A 17,211-nucleotide genomic window follows, 5' to 3' on the forward strand; every position below is an offset into this window, starting at 1 on the left:
TTGTTTCAACTTTTGCTTGATTGACCATCCATGGTCAATCGAGCAAAAGCAGCCTGCCCGAAGAATGGCATGTTTTGAAATAAAAGATTGCCTCAATATAGAATATCAGGAAGCATTTTAGTCATGTCGGCATTACAACTTTAAAGATGATTGTAAAGTTATAATATTGACATGGTTAAAATGCTTTAAATAGCATTCCAACCATGTTAACATGCATTAATGTTGCCAAACTACTTCTCTAGTAAATCCTGTGTCGAAATCCCATACCATTAATATTTAAAAAAAAATGTTGTGCCCTCCAGGGGGCAACTCAGAACACCTAAAAAAGCAAAGTACTACAGAACTTAGGAATGGTTTTACTTAGGAGTGTGCGCCAGGCCATTTTTCAGGTTCTGTGTTTTGGTTTTTGATCTGGATCTCCGTTCGTGTTTTGGATCTGGATTGGTTTTGCCACTGAAATCTTGAGCCATGCCTATTGTGTATTTTTTTTTTAAATACATAATTTTGGTTTTGGTTTTGGATCTGTATTTTTCTGAAAAGCAAAAAACATAAAAACAGCTAAAATAACAGAATTTGGGGGTGTTTTTGTTCCTACAGTATTAACCCCAATAACATTAATTTCCACTCATTTCCAGGGTATTCTGAACACATCACAGCTCACAATTTTTGTTTTTATCTAGATTAGGCCAAAAGGTTGCACCAAGGTAGCTGGACCGAGCAGCAGCAGCCCTTGGATGTATATACTAGGAGGACGGACACAGCACAACATATTTTAAAAAATTATGTATTTAAAAAAACCACGCAATAGGCATGGATCAAGATTTCAGTTCACAAAAAGATGATTAAGGCAAATGAGAATTAAAAAAGACAATATTTTAGATGCTGTAATCATGATTTTAATTTATTATTTTGGATCAAAATCTTCATTAACTCAAATATATATTTCATATGCACAAGGTTCTCTATACAAGTGTGGAGAAAAAAGATGATTAAGGCAAAGAAGAATATAATCCCTAGTTTTACTACAACTTTTAAAAGGAAAAAGTGGAGCTGTTGCCCATTGCAACCAACCAGATTCTAGCTGTCATTTTATAGACTGTGCTAGGTAAATAATAGCTACAATCTGATTGGTTGTTAAGAGCAACTTCTAGACTTTATCTCCTTTAGGGCGGGATGTAGTATGTGACATCGCCGCCCATCGCCACGATGCTAAGCGCATATGTATTTACATAAGCGCTCAGAATTGCGAAGGACAGCTCTTCCATTAAGAGCCGTCCTTCGCGATCCCCGGCGTCTCCCTGACTTCCAGGTTTCGGCCGCCTGTGTCATTCTGCACATGTGCAGAATCACAGGGGTGGCCGCGTGGGCCATGTTGTGAGGGATCCGATCGGATCCCTCACACAGCGGTGCGGAGAGAAGCCCATAGGCTTCTATGGGGTATCGCCAACAAAAGCTGGCAAGCCCCTCCACGGCGCTGACTTGGTGGCCGGGGGATAGTACATTAGGAAAATGCGGTAAACAGGGGGGTCCTGTACGCTTAGTACATCAATTCAGCCAAAACCCCCGAAAAAGACTGCTTTTGTGAGTTTGGTCGCATTTACCGTGTGTACTAAGCCCCTCAATCCTAGGCTTCGATGCGGTGGGTAACGCCAGCTTTTGCGTTATTTTATAGAATCCTATGGACTTCTTTCTGCATTCTGCCCGAGAGGGATACAATTGGATCCCTCCCAGCATTTCATCATGGGGGTCACCACGTTCCTCTGCGCATGCACCCGGAAGTGCGGTGATAGCAAAGGACATATGTGATTAGTATAGCTGCGGTAAGTGGCAATATGTACCGCATTGTGGAAGCGATGCTTAGTACATCCCACCCTAATTTCTTACATCTCCCCTTTAATGAGCAAATATGTGAACTTTTGGTTTTTTGGTCTCTTAATATATAACAGAAGGGACAACTGGAAAGTCACACATTCGCAGAAGACGGAAGGGATCTGTAGATAGTGAGTCTCCCCATAGGTCTGCATCTGGCAGGAAGAAGACTGGGAGCAAGCTATAACACTGAGGTGAAGCCGGAGAGAAGGGACAACGAGTACCCGCCACTGTGTGCATAGCAGAGAAGCGATGAGACACGTCACATTTATGTGGTCAGTGATGGAAGAGCCCAACAGAGAGAGCTTCATATTGTTTCTTTTCTACACAGAGGAAGATTTCATCTGATCTCCACCATCAATGGCAAAATGATCAACCAACCAATGATTTTGGCCAGCTATCGTTGGTAGCTAGCCATCAATAGCAATCCCTACTCCATGGTACCCTGCAAGCTGTACAAGGTTGCCATCAGGGCAGCGACTTTGCCATTCCCCGGACACCAGTCGTACACCCCTCGCTACAACTATACACAAGATCGAATTGTGCAACTTCACGAAATTGGACTTTACAGCCGTTTTGTGTTGTGCAGATGAGATTCACTGTACCAAATGTCCTCTATTTTACTTACTGGTTATAAATAAAACTCAAAAACTAGCAACATCTCAAGAGATGTTTTCTGAGCCCATAATGAGAAGACAGAGCCTGGGTCTAACACTGGAATCGTTGTATGAAAACACTTGTTTGTTTGTGCTGAAAGGTTGTTTTTGTACGTATGAAGTGTATGAATATTCATCCTGAGTCTCACATATTTCCTCTTGTCTCCAGATCTGCCGTTCTCCTGAGATGTTTGAAAGCCCCCATGGTAGTTCTCATAACAGCCAACAGTAAATTTAGAGGCTCTCTATTTTACTAATGGGGCAGTGGAGGGGTTGGATTGAAGAATAAAATTTGCAGCCAAACTAGGCACTTCCTGTCTTTTAGATCTTCTAACATGTAAATTGACCATTACAAAGAGGATTAACGATCAGCATTGTGTGAGGGAACTCCAGGACTTTATCTAGAGCCAGGGGCCCATGTGCCCAGAATATCAATGTTGTGGCCTTCAGTGAGAGCTGCTCTGATCTGCATACTAAGTGCTCAGTGTCATTGTCCTTGAGTCTGCGCTAACTCAAACCTGGGAACTGCCTCATTTACTGCTGATTGTAAGTTAAACTTGGGTTTGGGAATGTGGGTCACATGGTAAATTTCTATTAAAAATAAGTGTGCTCGAATAATATGATTTCTACTGACAGGTTTTAAGGTAAGAAAAAAAAAGGGCATTTTGTTTCCCCCAGCACCCTGAATGATAACAGTAACCAGATATAAATCCCACACAATATTAGAATTCAGAGATCTCGGTTAGATATATTTGCGCAAATGTATGAATAAGCCCCAAAGCCGCATCAAGGCGTCTCTGTATATTTGGGGTCCCTAGTGCTATATCTAGGTGCAGAGTGCGGCACCCCAAAGCACCAGAATAAGCCAGAAAGACCAGGGCAGCATACCAGTGAAAAAACTATAGTGTTAATAAATTAGTGTTAGGAAGATGAAGCTATAGAGAAAGTGATACAAAAATGAGATGTAATTAAAATGGAGAAATAGTGTTAAAGAAATTAGTATGTGAAAAGTGTTAATAGAATGTAAAGGTATGCCACACTAAGGCCATCCAGCTCAGCCAGTCCAGAGGCACCACACCCCACACCTCCATTACCCCAATCTGGGTCTATGATTAACCAGCTTTTAAGGTAATTAAGCATTTTTTTGTTTTGGACTATGGGCCTAATTCAGACCTGATCGGTGCTGTGCATTTTCGCACACCAGTTGATCAGGTCTGAACTGCGCATGCATCGACGCCGCAGTGTGCCGGCGCATGTCAGACAGCCGACAGCCGTCTCAGCCCTGCGATTTCCTCTGCCTGATTGACAGGTAGAGGTGTTCGCTGGGCGGGAGGGGGCGGCCCGGTGGCATTTGGCTGCCATTTTAGGGGCGCGGTCCATGAAACGCAGGCGTGCCCGGACCGTGCAGGAGCTGTGCTGGTAGGGAGCTACTCTACAAGTATAAAAAACATCGCCGCTGCGCAATGCTTTTGTACTTGTGCGGAGGAGGGGAGGGAGTAGGGCCTGACATGTGGGGCGGACTAGCCCTGTGCTGGGCGACCCCCGCATGTCTGAGTATCTGATCGTAGCCGTGCAAAATTTTGCACGGCTACGATTAGGTCTGAATTAGGCCCTATATGTGTAAATGTATTAACATGGGGGGTCATTCCGCGTTGAATGCTCGCTGACGATTTTTGCAGCGCAGCGAGCAGGTAAAAAAGTGACATTTTTGCGCATGCGTATGGGCCGCAATGCGCACGCGCATCGTACGAGTACAAAGCTCTTTGTGGTTGTGCACAGGTTCTAGCAAAGATTTTCCCCGCACTGACTGGTATTTATTGAAAGCAGAACATTAATGGCGTTCATGAGAATGGCGACCACCGCAATTCACACACCTTGTATGTTGCTGCATGTTTTGCCGGAGGTCACATATAACAGAGTCACTTTTGAACTTCACTGTACTTTGATAGGACTGCTCATGCAGCATTTATATGTGTATATCAGTGTCCAGTGTTAATTCCGTCTCTCATATTAAATGTACACGCGCTACATCATTGTAAGTCACACACGCAATCCTATCTCTGATGTGGTCATTTGCTAATGCAACATTATTACATTTCTTTGCTAGAAGTCTCAAACTAGCATCGTATGACTGAATTCTATCAGGGGACTCTGTACAGCAGTGTTAAAAGTTATGTCTAGAGGTGGTCATTCCGAGTTGATCGCTAGCTGAATTTGTTCGCTGCGCAGCGATCAGGCTAAAAATCGACAGTTCTGCGCATGCGTATGTTGCGCAATGCGCACGCGCGTCGTACGGGCACAACAAACAATGTAGTTTTGCACAGGGTCTAGCAATGCATTTCAGTCGCACTGCTTGCCACAGAGTGGTTGACATGAAGTGGGCGTTTCTGGGTGGCAACTGACCGTTTTCAGGGAATGTGCGGAAAAACGCAGGTGTGCCAGGAAAAACGCAGGCGTGGCTGGCTGAACGCTGGGCGGGTTTGTGACGTCAAATCCGGAACTGAATAGTCTGAAGTGATCGCAAGCGCTGAGTAGGTTTTGAGCTACTCTGAAACTACACAAAAATATTTTGTAGCCGCTCTGCGATCCTTTCGTTCGCACTTCTGCTAAGCTAAAATACACTCCCAGTGGGCGGCGGCATAGCATTTGCATGGCTGCTAAAAACTGCTAGTGAGCAATCAACTCGGAATGACCGCCAGATGCGTCACAAGGGGGGGTGCGGGATACACCCAGGTATCACACTTCCAGGGGTAACACCAAAATGCCAGCTCCTCCTCGGAGACAGGAGCCGGGTGCTGTACTGTGACATTATCTTGCAGAACTCAGCTCCTATAACTGAGAAGGAGCTGGAGGTGCAGCCATGGTCTCTAGGGTCAGCCCAGCATCTCTGGGAATGCTGGACATCTCCCCTCTGGTGATTTCAGCGGGAGACTTCTGCGACGCCATGCCCCTTACCAAGGAAGCCACATACCCTTTTCAGGTAAGCACCTTCAGCGTGCGCAGCATGTCTCTTGGCCGCACTAGGGTGTCACTGACCCCAGTGCCGCCACTGGATATGTCTGTGGACATTATAAAAATTTTTATTGGTAAGCATACTGTATCTCATCAAACTTTTTTATTATAGAGTCTGGATCCTCTTGATCTTCCTTCTCCAAATGGACAAATGTTGAGCAAAGTACAGTATATTCCTGTACCTTTTTTGATTTGTCTGAGAGTCCGGCACAGCAGTATATGCACCATTCCTTCTTGAACTTACATAGTAACATAGTAACATAGTATCTGAGGTTGAAAAAAGACAATTGTCCATCGAGTTCAACCTATTTGTGGTCTCCTATGCATGATGATTTGACTAAAATTTCTGACTGATGCTGCTGTCAGCTGTTGCATTTTATCCCTATTTATAGTAACTATAATGCATGACTATGCACCATACCCCTGGATATCCTTATCCATTAGGAATTTATCTAACCCATTCTTAAAGGTGTTGACAGATTCCGCCATTACAACTCCCTCGGGCAGGGAATTCCAAACACGTATTGTCCTTACCGTGAAAAAGCCTTTACGCCGTATTGTGCGGAATCTCCTCTCCTCTAACCTGAGCGAGTGTCCACGAGTCCTCTGTGTTGATCTTACCAAAAACAGGTCCCGCGCAAGCTCTGTGTATTGTCCCCTTATATATTTGTAGATGTTGATCATATCCCCTCTTAGTCTCCGCTTTTCCAATGTACACATGCCTAGTCTTTCAAGCCTTTCCTTGTATTCCATCGTCTCCATGCCCTTAATTAGTTTGGTCGCCCTCCTCTGTACCTTTTCAAGCTCCAGGATATCCTTTTTGTAGTACGGTGCCCAGAATTGTACACAGTATTCAAGGTGTGGCCTCACTAGTGATTTATATAACGGGAGTATAATACTCTCGTCCCTAGCATCAATACCCCGTTTTATGCATGCTAATATCTTATTAGCCTTCTTTGCTGCAGTCCTACTTTGGGTACTACTGCTTAGCTTGCTATCTATGAGGACACGTAAGTCCTTTTCCAGTACAGAATCCCCTAATTTTACCCCATTTAGTAGGTAGGTGTAATTTATGTTCTTGTTACCACAGTGCATTACCTTACACTTGTCTGTGTTGAAGCGCATTCTCCATTTGGCTGCCCATGCTTCTAATTTAACTAAGTCGTTCTGAAGAGACTCGGCATCCTCCTCTATATTTATAGCCTTACACAATTTGGTATCATCTGCAAAAATTGACACCATGCTCTCTAGACCTTCTGTTAGGTCGTTAATGAAAATATTGAACAATAGCGGTCCTAATACTGAGCCTTGCGGCACACCACTTAGCACTTCAGTCCAAGTTGAAAAAGATCCATTAACCACAACGCGCTGCTTCCTATTATCTAACCAGTTTTTGACCCAAGTGCATATTGTGCTTCCTAGCCCTGATTCTTGTAGCTTGTAGATAAGTCTCATGTGTGGTACAGTATCGAACGCTTTGGCAAAGTCTAAAAAGATTACATCCACGTCTTTACCCTGATCTAGGTTTGCGCTTACTGTTTCATAAAAGCCAAGTAAGTTGGTTTGACAGGATCTGTCCTTCATAAACCCATGTTGATTCCTTTTAATGACCTTATTGGTTTCAAGGAACTTCTGAATACTATCTCTTAGAATACCTTCCAATACTTTCCCCACTATAGATGTAAGACTAACTGGTCTATAATTACCTGATTCAGCTTTACTTGAGCCATGCTTCTGCGATGGCGTCACCGGAAATCAGACATTGGGCCTAATTCATGTTTGCAAGGAAATGCACAGCTGCAAAGAAGCGGCTGTGCAATTCCGTGTAATTAAAATGCAAATGCAGCAGGAGGCGTCTGTAGGAAAATATATTTGCGAGATCCGAGTTCTGCATTTGAGGATGCAGCCTTGGATCACCATCACGACCATTTAGGCACCATTTAGCGTGCGTAAACTAAATCTTACTCAGGCTAGCTGTTAGATTCGGACACCCAGGTCTAGTAAGTCTGCATCTGATGACAAAGACCCTGGACCCATCACACCTACAAAACAGGGGTGCCTCCGCTCTGCCCCCCAACTGCTGCAGCGTGTCAATCATTCATGCTGTGGATGACAGGGCTGTGAGCGGTATCGCAAGACCTGTTCTGCACATGACACCATGTAAATTAGTCTGTGTGCAAATCACCACAGGAGTCTGGAGAGCTGCAGAAGTGTGTCTTTACTACCTGCAGTCATGCTGTGAACAATGCCTACAGAGGCACTTTCTGAATGACTAGTGGAAGGCAGTGATGCAACTTCCTGCCTTCCACATTAAAGAAACACAGCATACATGTACAATCACTACCACTATTTTCCCCTTTACCAAGTGTCTCTGGTGTATGCAGTACCATTTTGTAGGGGCAGGCTGTCTATTTGTAAGGTACTGGCCACATATGCAGAAGTGTAGAAGTGGTCAAAGCACAGTAATGGCATAGCCATGCTAAAAGCGGGCCTCATTCAGAGATGTACGATAATGCAGCGGGAGCTGTGAATGTGTATGCAGCAACTGTGTGAAAATATGCAAATGATGCAGCCACCTGGATTTGTATTAATATGCCCACCACCAGCTTTGCAAGCCCCAAAAATAAAGCATCGGTCATAGATCGTGGTTTATCGAACATCTCAATAGCCCTATGGTCGCATAGCATGGGCGCAGGAAATAAGACACTGGACTCATTGCAGCTGCATACAGGATCACAGTCAGGCTGAGACACGCCGCCAAATGGTCCCTAAATGTCGATCACCTTGCAAATAAATCACTGCAACCACTGTCGCGCCACATGCGCAGTGCAACCTAGTCTCATGCACAGTCGGACGATAATCACTCACTGCGTAAAAAATAGGATTTTAATTACCTACTGGTAAATCCTTTTCTCGTAGTCCGTAGAGGATTCTGGGGTCCACATTAGTACCATGGGTATAGACGGGCCCACCAGGAGCCATTGGCACTTTAAGAGTTTAATAGTGTGGGCTGGCTCCTCCCTCTATGCCCCTCCTACCAGACTCATTCTAGAAACTGTGCCCGAGGAGACAGACATACCTCGAGAGAAGGAAATACAAAGATAGTGGCGAGATTTATACCAGCTCACACAAACATGGCAAACCAAGCTAACTAGCTTGAAACTCAGCAATAGCTGAAAACATTACTTAACCAAGTAACAACGCAGTACTTAACTAAGAACAAAGTTGTACTGAAACAAATAACTACTGCAGGATAATGAAGCGCTGGGCGAGCGCCCAGCATCCTCTACGGACTACGAGAAAAGGATTTACCGGTAGGTAATTAAAATCCTATTTTCAATTACGTCCTAGAGGATGCTGGGGTCCACATTAGTACCATGGGGATGTACCAAAGCTCCCAGAACGGGAGGGAGAGCGCGAAGGCTCCTTCAGAACTGATTGACTAAACTTCAGATCATCAGAGGCCAAAGTGTCGAACTTGTAGAACTTAGCAAACGTGTTCGACCCCGACTAAGTAGCTGCTCGGCAAAGCTGTAAAGCCGAGACACTCCAGGAAGAGCCCACCTTACGAGTAGAGTGGGCCTTAACAGATTTTGGACACAATAATCCTGCCGTAGAATACGCATGCTGGATAGTGAACCTGATCCAGCGAGAGATCATCTGCTTAGAAGCAGGACACCCAAATTTCTTTGGATCATAGAGGACAAACAGAGAGTCCGATTTTCTGTGATGAGCAGTCCTCTTCACATAGATTTTCAGAGCCCTTACCACATCCAAGGACTTTGAAGTAATTGAGGAGTCAGTAGCAGCTGGCACCACAATAGGTTGATTAATATGAAAAGCCGACAACCTTAGGAAGAAACTGCTGACGTGTCCGGAGCTCAGCCCTATCTTCATGGAAGATCAAGTAGGGGCTCTTACAAGACAAAGCCCTCAACTCCGACACACGTCTAGCAGACGCTAAGGCCAACAAAGTGACAGCCTTCCAAATGAGAAACTTGACCTCAACCTCCGGAGGAGGCTCGAACCAATCCAATTGGAGGAACTGTAACACCACGTTAAGATCCCAGGGTGCCGTAGGTGGCACAAAGGGAGGCTGGATGTGCAGAACCCCTTTCAAAAAAGTCTGAACCTCAGGGAGGGAAGCCAACTGTTTCTGGAAGAAAATGGATAGGGCCGAAATCTGGACCTTTACGGATCCCAACCTCAGACCCATATCCACACCTGCTTGCAGGAAGAGACTGAAACTCCACTGTAGAAAGCTTCTTGGATTCACACCAAGAGACATACTTCTTCCAAACACGATGGTAATGCTTAGACGTTACTCCTTTCCTTGCCTGTATCAGGGTAGGAATAACCTTGTTTGGAATGCCCTTCCGAGCTAATATCTGACGTTCAACTTCCATGCCGTCAAACGTAGCCGCGGTAAGTCTTGATAAGCGAATGGCCCCTGTTGTAACAGGTCCTCCCGAAGAGGAAGAGGCCTCGGATCTTCCAGCAGTAGATCCAGAAGATCTGCGTACCAAGCCCTTCTTGGCCAGTCCGGAACAATGAGGATCGTCTGAACTCTTGTTCTCTTTATGAGTTTTAGAATCCTTGGAATGAGTGGAAGTAGAGGAAACACGTACACTGACTGGAACACCCATGGAGTCACCAGGGTGTCCACCGCCTCTGCTTGTGGGTCTCTCAACCTGGATAAGTACCTCCGAAGCTTCTTGTTGAGATGGGAGGCCATCATGTCTTTTTGAGGTACCTCCCAAAGATTTGTCACCTCTGTGAACACCTCCGGATGGAGGCCCCACTCTCCTGGATGGAGATCGTGTCTGCTGAGGAAGTACGCTTCCCAGTTGTCTACTCCCGGAATGAAGATTGCTGACAGCGCCAATGCGTGTTTTTCTGCCCAGAGGATAATTCTTGTTACCTCTGACATTTCAGCTCTGCTCTTCATTCCACCCTGTCGGTTTATGTAGGCTAAAAGGGGTTGGTAGAGTCTGCACAGGATCACTCAGTCTAAATGCTTGGTACTTTAGATGATATCAGTTAAAGCTATAGCTCTAAAATAAACCAACATATGGCCATATATCAAACAAATAATTGGTATTCGGCACTGGGTTGGCGGTGCTCCCAGAAATAGTTCAGTAAACTAGTCAAAGAAAAGTGTATGGTTCTTGTATAGTACAGGAGCCAAAAAAGAAAAAAAGAAAGACTATGTGTCTCTTCTGGGGCACACTTTTCTTGAAAATTATGTGGTCTTGTAATACTTAAAATATAACTTTTATTAGTAACCCTCTTAAAAAAATGGCTATGAGGCAAAGGAGAAAATAATAATACTGATGATAGCAACAATTGTCATAAAGTTTTGTCTATCCAAATAGACATCAAATTTGGTGATACAAGTTTGACATGATAGCTCTTTGGGCGAAATTATGTATGTGTCTCTGATGTTAGAGAAAATATATTGCCTTCTTCCGAATTTGTAACAAAAATAAACTGTACTTATAATCAAAATGGAAATATAGCGGAAGGAAGGGGTATTAATCAATCTAGTAAACCGGGCTCCACATTGATAGTTAGTAGTATGTGAAATTCCTAAAATTTGGATGGAAGATAATACTTTGGTTCTAGGTCCTATGTCCTGGATTTGGATATAAATACCTGCAGTACCAAGTATTCTCTGGTGGTCTCCCAACCAGGTACTAACCTGGCCCACAGTGCTTGGCTTCCAAGATCAGATGAGGTTGGGCATACTCAGTGTGGTTTGACGGCAGGTAGGTATATCCCTCTTGATGACACCTGGAACCATGTATTAAGGCTCTGAGAAGTCCCAAAGTTTTTTGATGAGATTACTGGATGCTCCTGAATAGAGATACTGGCGGTACCTGATATTCACTGATGGTCTCCAAAACCAGGTGCTTCACCGGCCCCCTGGGCTGAACTTCAAAGAATCAGACCTGATTCTCTGTCTCTTTCCTATACCTATTCTCCTATACTCCAATCTCTTCACAGTAGTATCACATTATCATCTACTCAGTACTGCTCTCAAAATCTGGGGAGTTCACATACACACCGCAGATCAGATTCAATCAGCCCCCAGCCGATTTTTGTTTCCTCATTGACCTCCAATAGCCACAGGTGCTATTTATTCACCCAAGGTCAACAATACAGAAGAGGCCCAACCTCATCTATTTTCTTTGAAGTTCAGCCCAGGGGGCCGGTGAAGCACCTGGTTTATGTAGGCTACCATCGTTACATTGTCCAACTGCACTTGAATGGCTCGATCTCGCAGAAGATGAGCCGCTTGAGAAGACCGTTGTAGGCGGCTCTTAGTTCCACAATGTTTATCGGAAGACTGGATTCCAGGTTTGACCATCTTCCTTGGAAGGCTTCTCCCTAAGTGACTGCGCCCCAGCCCCGGAGGCTTGCATCCGTGGTTAGAAGGATCCAGTCCTGAAGCTCGAACCTACGGCCCTCCAGATGGTGAGACATTTGCAGCCAGCAGGGAAGTGAAATTCTGGCTTTCAGCGACAGACGTATCCTCTGGTGCATGTGTAGGTGAGATCCCGACCACTTGTCCATGAGATCCAGCTGGAAGGACCAAGCATGAAACCTTCCGTACTGTAGAGCCTCATAGGAGGCAACCATCTTCCTCAGAAGACAAATGCACTGATGAACCGATACCCGGGCTGGCTTCAGGACATCCCGGACCATTGTTTGAATCACCAATGCTTTCTCCTCCGGCAGAAACACCCTCTGCACTTCCGTGTTGAGGATCATCCGCCGAAAAGACAATCTCCTTGTCGGTTCCAAATGTGACTTTGGAAGGTTCAGGATCCAACCGTATTTCCTTAGCAGATGAGTCGTGAGAGCAATGGACTGCAACAACGTCTCCCTGGATGACGCCTTTATCAGTAGATCATCCAGATATGGGATTATGTTCACCCCCTGTCTGCGGAGGAGAACCATAATCTCTGCCATAACCTTGGTGAAAACCCTCGGTGCTGTGGAGAGGCCGAACGGCAGTGCCTGAAACTGATAGTGACTGTCTAACAGTGAAAATCTGAGATAAGCTTGGTGCGGCGGCCAAATCGGAATGTGGAGGTACGCATCCTTGATATCCAGGGATACCAGAAACTCTCCCTCCTCCAGACCTGAAATCACCGCTCTCAGAGACTCCATTTTGAATTTGAATTCCGTCAGGTAATGGTTTAGCGACTTCAAGTTCAAAATTGGTCTGACCGAACCATCCGGTTTCGGTACCACGAAAAGGTTCAAATAGTAACCCTTGCGTTGCAAACGCGGTGGAACAGGGACAATGACCTGTGACATTTCCAATTTTTGGATGGCGTCCTGTAGGATCGCCCTGTCTATCAGAGAAGCTGGCAAGCCTGATTTGAAGAATCAGTGAGGCGGGAGTTACCACTGGGACACAATATCCTGTACCTAGGGATCCAGGCCGGACGACACCCAGACGTTGCTGAAATATCTGAGTCTCGCACCCACCAGCCCGTCCTCCAGGCTGTGCTGTCCACCGTCATGCTGAGGATTTTGAGGAACCAGAAGCAGGTTTCTGGTCCTGGGAGCCTGCGGGTGTAGGCTTTTTGGATTTTGCACGACCACCTCTAAAGAAGGTGGTATGAGGCTTGGACCTTTTTGTTCTAGCGGTCCGAAAGGACTGCGATGCAGTTGGGGAAAATGGTTTCCTCGTAGAAGGTGTAGCAGAGGGAAGGAAAGGTGACTTACCCACGGTTGCCGTGGAAATCCACGAAAAACAATTAACACACACAGAAAACACTTCTTCACGGCATTACAAATATTATAGTTTATTTTGGGAGGAATATTACTGGGGAAAAACAAGCAATTCACAACTTTGTGAATGAGCCCCGTATGTCACTGTCCGCGCTTTCTCCCAGGCCGTGTAACAAATGATTTTACAAAAAAAAGCGACATGTTCTTTTCAATTAAATTCTGGACCGTGGGTGGAAAAGATAAAGCTACAGAGAAGTTCAAAGAAAGAGAAGTGGAAGCGAGACGGGCTACATATTCATCCTGCTCGGTGCAAATGACATGTGAAAAGCACTAAAACATGCACTAAAAAATACAGATTTCATGCACTTTTCACACATATTGGACGTGGTGAATAGGACTCCATTATCTTAGATTAAATGTGTTATAACCTCCTGTACTTCTCATTCTCCATGGCAAAAGTCATATAAAATAAAATGCTGAATAAATAATAAAAGTGTACAGTCCATACATTTAAAAATACGTTTCCACAATTCTAGAACTGGTCACAGTATATTAAATATAACATTAAAATATATTAAAACATTGTCATCTGCATTCCTCTGGACTGAGAAAAATACACAAAACTAATTTTCCCCAGCACACCAAAGGATATTAGCAATAAGATTTGAACACTACATGGTAGTAAAAAATTCAGAGATCGTAGTTACACATATCTGCAAAGATATGGGGGGGGGGGGGGGGATGTAATAGGGTGTGAGAATCAGAAAGTGAGAGATTTTCGGAGAGTTTTCCTGTTTTTTTTTAAGGTGGCAATCATTTACATGCAAAATCAACCTGCTTTTGTCATGTAAATGCTTGCCACTTTAAAAATACTGGAGAATTCTCCCAAAATCTCTCACTTTATGATTCTCACACCCTATTACATTCCCCCATGGTAAGCCTCCAGACCAAACGTCAAAGGCTTCTCTGATACTGGTGGTCCCTACAATGCATAACAACAGTACCCACTCTGGGACATATAATTGTTTACTGTACAGCCATGGGATAATAGCACATACAAAAATATATCTAAACTGAGAGCCAGCTTGCTAGAGTCACCACTAGATCCTCCAAATAGCACTACAAGAACCAGCATGCTCTCCAAATGCTGGTCCCATCTGTGCCTCTTAGAACTGCAACGTAGAATGGAGGTTGCTCAATCAATTTAATAATACCCCTCAGGTGCTTGAAAAGGAGGGTTTATTCTAAACAAAAAAACTACACAAAATAGATTTTCCCCAGCACACCATAGGGTATTCGCAACATGTTGGCTTTCCCCAACTTGCTGATTCCGACCATAAAATGGTTGGAAATGTGAGTCTGGAATTTTTTAACATGTTAAATTTCCTCAACGGATCGCTGATCAATAATGTCCGCTGACCAGCTAATCAGATCACCGATAAGAGGATCAGACCTCCAGAATGGTGAATCAGGGATCTATGGCCCACTCAAATTTTTACAATGGTTTCTAAACAAAGGCCCAGATTTATCAAGCCTTGGAGAGTGATAAATAGCATGATGATAAAGTACCAGCCAAACCCCATACACTCCAGTGGACAACTATGCAATAGATAGCACCTATCCTTGGGTCTCAGTGCCTATTTCCCTATAGATTGTAAGCTTGCGAGCAGGGCCTTCCTACCTTTATGACTGTTCGTTATTACCCAGTTTTGTTTTATCATTGTGTACAATTGTAAAGCGCAATGGAATTTGCTGCGCTATATAAGAAACTGTTAATAAATAAAGAAATAATAAAAGGGTTTATTTTATCAATGAATAAAAGCAAATGGTAAGTAGAACACGTATAAAAATTTTAAAAAATAAACTCTTATCTGTCCATAGAAAAATCCAGACCTGTGTGCCCACACATACTGTATGCAGAAAGCAGGGGCAATTATTGCCTTGGGCTCCAAGATGTTAAAAGTACCAATTAATGTGTGAATGCATGAGAAAGATTATCTCTGTACACAAGACACACTGAGATTTTTTTGTTTTCTTTTTCTAGTTTAGTTGCTTAAAAGAGTTGTTCGCTTAGCAGCATTTCCCAGTCTTTCAGTGGGATTCCATTCACACTTTATTTGTGTACAATCGCCATGGCAACTATGGTAAATAGCCAGCATTAATCAAATGCTATAACCTAATAGTGGGAAAAGAGACAATGATGTCAGACAGCAAAAAGCTTGCAATTAACCCAACATTCTCTACCCAGAACTCACGTAGCCAAAATTGGGATCATTCGTGGGACGGAAAATAGCTGACTTCCAATGAATATACATAATGTATCAGGATGCCTGTCTACATGGCTGAGTCTGAGTGGTGGTAGATACTGCAGTCTGTCATAGGTGGAGACAGATAGCTTGATACTCAGTGTGTGTGTGTGTATATATATATATATATATATATATATATATATATGTGTGTGTGTATGTATATACGAGGGTGGTTCATTAAGAAAGATAGCTTATGTTAGCTCTTACATGTGTAATGGTCTCTATTTTATTCTAATTTCCCACCAGACCAGAGCAGGTAGACAGCTGCTTCCCCTCACCGCCATTAGACTTCGCCTCATATCAGTCATACTGTCCCAACATCAGGTGTAAGATGGCGTAGCTGGCGGAAACATGGTCACACAGTGAGGTGCGCGGTGTGATCCGATTCTGCATCTAAAGGGCACATCAGCAGCTGAATTCATCACCAACTTGAGTTGTATGGTGACAATGTAATGTCTCTCCCTGCCGGTGGTGGACGTGTTTGGTTATCCAGATCGCTGCTCATCTGGAACATCTGTTCTGCCATTATCAAAGGCAATGCACCAAACCCAAATCTGTTATCACCGCATACCTTGCCAAGTTTAGTGATGAATTTCAGCTGCTGATAAAGCGCCCTTTAGATACATCACCAAGACACGCCATAACAGCACTCAGAATGGGAGCTCCAGTCATTGCAAAACTTCCAATGTGGGCGATGGCAGTATACCAACAAGAAACACCCAATGCGTTTCGTACAATACTTCTTCAGGGATGAGGTGCCATAAGTGAAATGGAGGTATTGCCCATAGCAGTCAATCAGATTCTACTTATCATTCATCTAGTACCTTCTAGATAGAAGATAATCACTAGAATCTGATTGGTTGCTATAGGGAACATCTCCACTCCTAAAAAACTCACACTTTAGTAAATTTACCCCGCAGAGTCTAAGCATCCTGAAAGCTTACTCTTGTATGACTCTACCTAATCCTGTTTATTGGACCTTTCCAAAATCTCTTGTATTTGGTATTCCTGGACTCTGTCTGCCTACCCCAGGTTCTCCCAGCCCCTATTCTAATTCCCCAACATCACTGAATCTCTGAAGGCCCTGTGTTCTGTATTGTTCTATTTTTTGTTTATTTGATATTCTTAGTTGTAAATTGTCATTATTATTTCCTTCCCTTATTAAATGTTCCTTTATTTCAGTAACTTGTGTCAGATTTGTTCCTGTGTGGACTGGTGTGTTTGCTCAGACCCGGGATTGCAATGTGCATAATTATTTCACCTATAGTGATTATGATACATAAAGGGTGCAAGACCAAGAAGAAGAGTAATACACTAGAGAAAGGAATCTCCAGTTTCAATAAAGCTACATTAAATTAGAGATAAAATTAATAATAATAATAATAATAATAATAATAATTTTATTTATATAGCGCTCTTTCTCCAATAGGACTCAAGGCGCTTAACAGATACATAGCATAATATAGTACAGAAAATAATGAAGTACATTTTCATAAAATACAGAAGCATGAAGATACTAAAAGGGACATTATGGAAATGCTTGAGTAAACAGAAAAGTCTTGAGTCTACTTTTGAAGGTTTCTATAGTTGGGGCCTCCCGTACTGTGCAAGGAAGTGAG

General features: G+C 43.7%; 1 long non-coding RNA gene and 1 pseudogene across 2 annotated transcripts in view; one reads left to right on the top strand and one right to left on the bottom strand.

Annotated features, from left to right (window-relative positions):
- Positions 1-17,211, top strand: part of LOC134939341 (uncharacterized) — a 157,402-nt gene that overhangs the window by 56,641 nt on the left and 83,550 nt on the right. The window contains exon 3 of one of the 2 annotated variants that reach the window (XR_010181397.1): positions 1,947-2,493. The exons of the other annotated variant lie outside the window; for it this stretch is intronic. This is a non-coding gene — a long non-coding RNA (uncharacterized LOC134939341). Of the gene's footprint in view, positions 1-1,946; positions 2,494-17,211 lie in introns of those variants that run through there. 2 annotated transcript variants of the gene reach the window in all.
- LOC134949865 (5S ribosomal RNA) lies at positions 11,190-11,307 on the bottom strand (annotated as a pseudogene).

This window comes from Pseudophryne corroboree, chromosome 1 (assembly GCF_028390025.1).
Source record: "Pseudophryne corroboree isolate aPseCor3 chromosome 1, aPseCor3.hap2, whole genome shotgun sequence".
Classification (NCBI taxonomy): Eukaryota; Metazoa; Chordata; class Amphibia; order Anura; family Myobatrachidae; genus Pseudophryne; species Pseudophryne corroboree.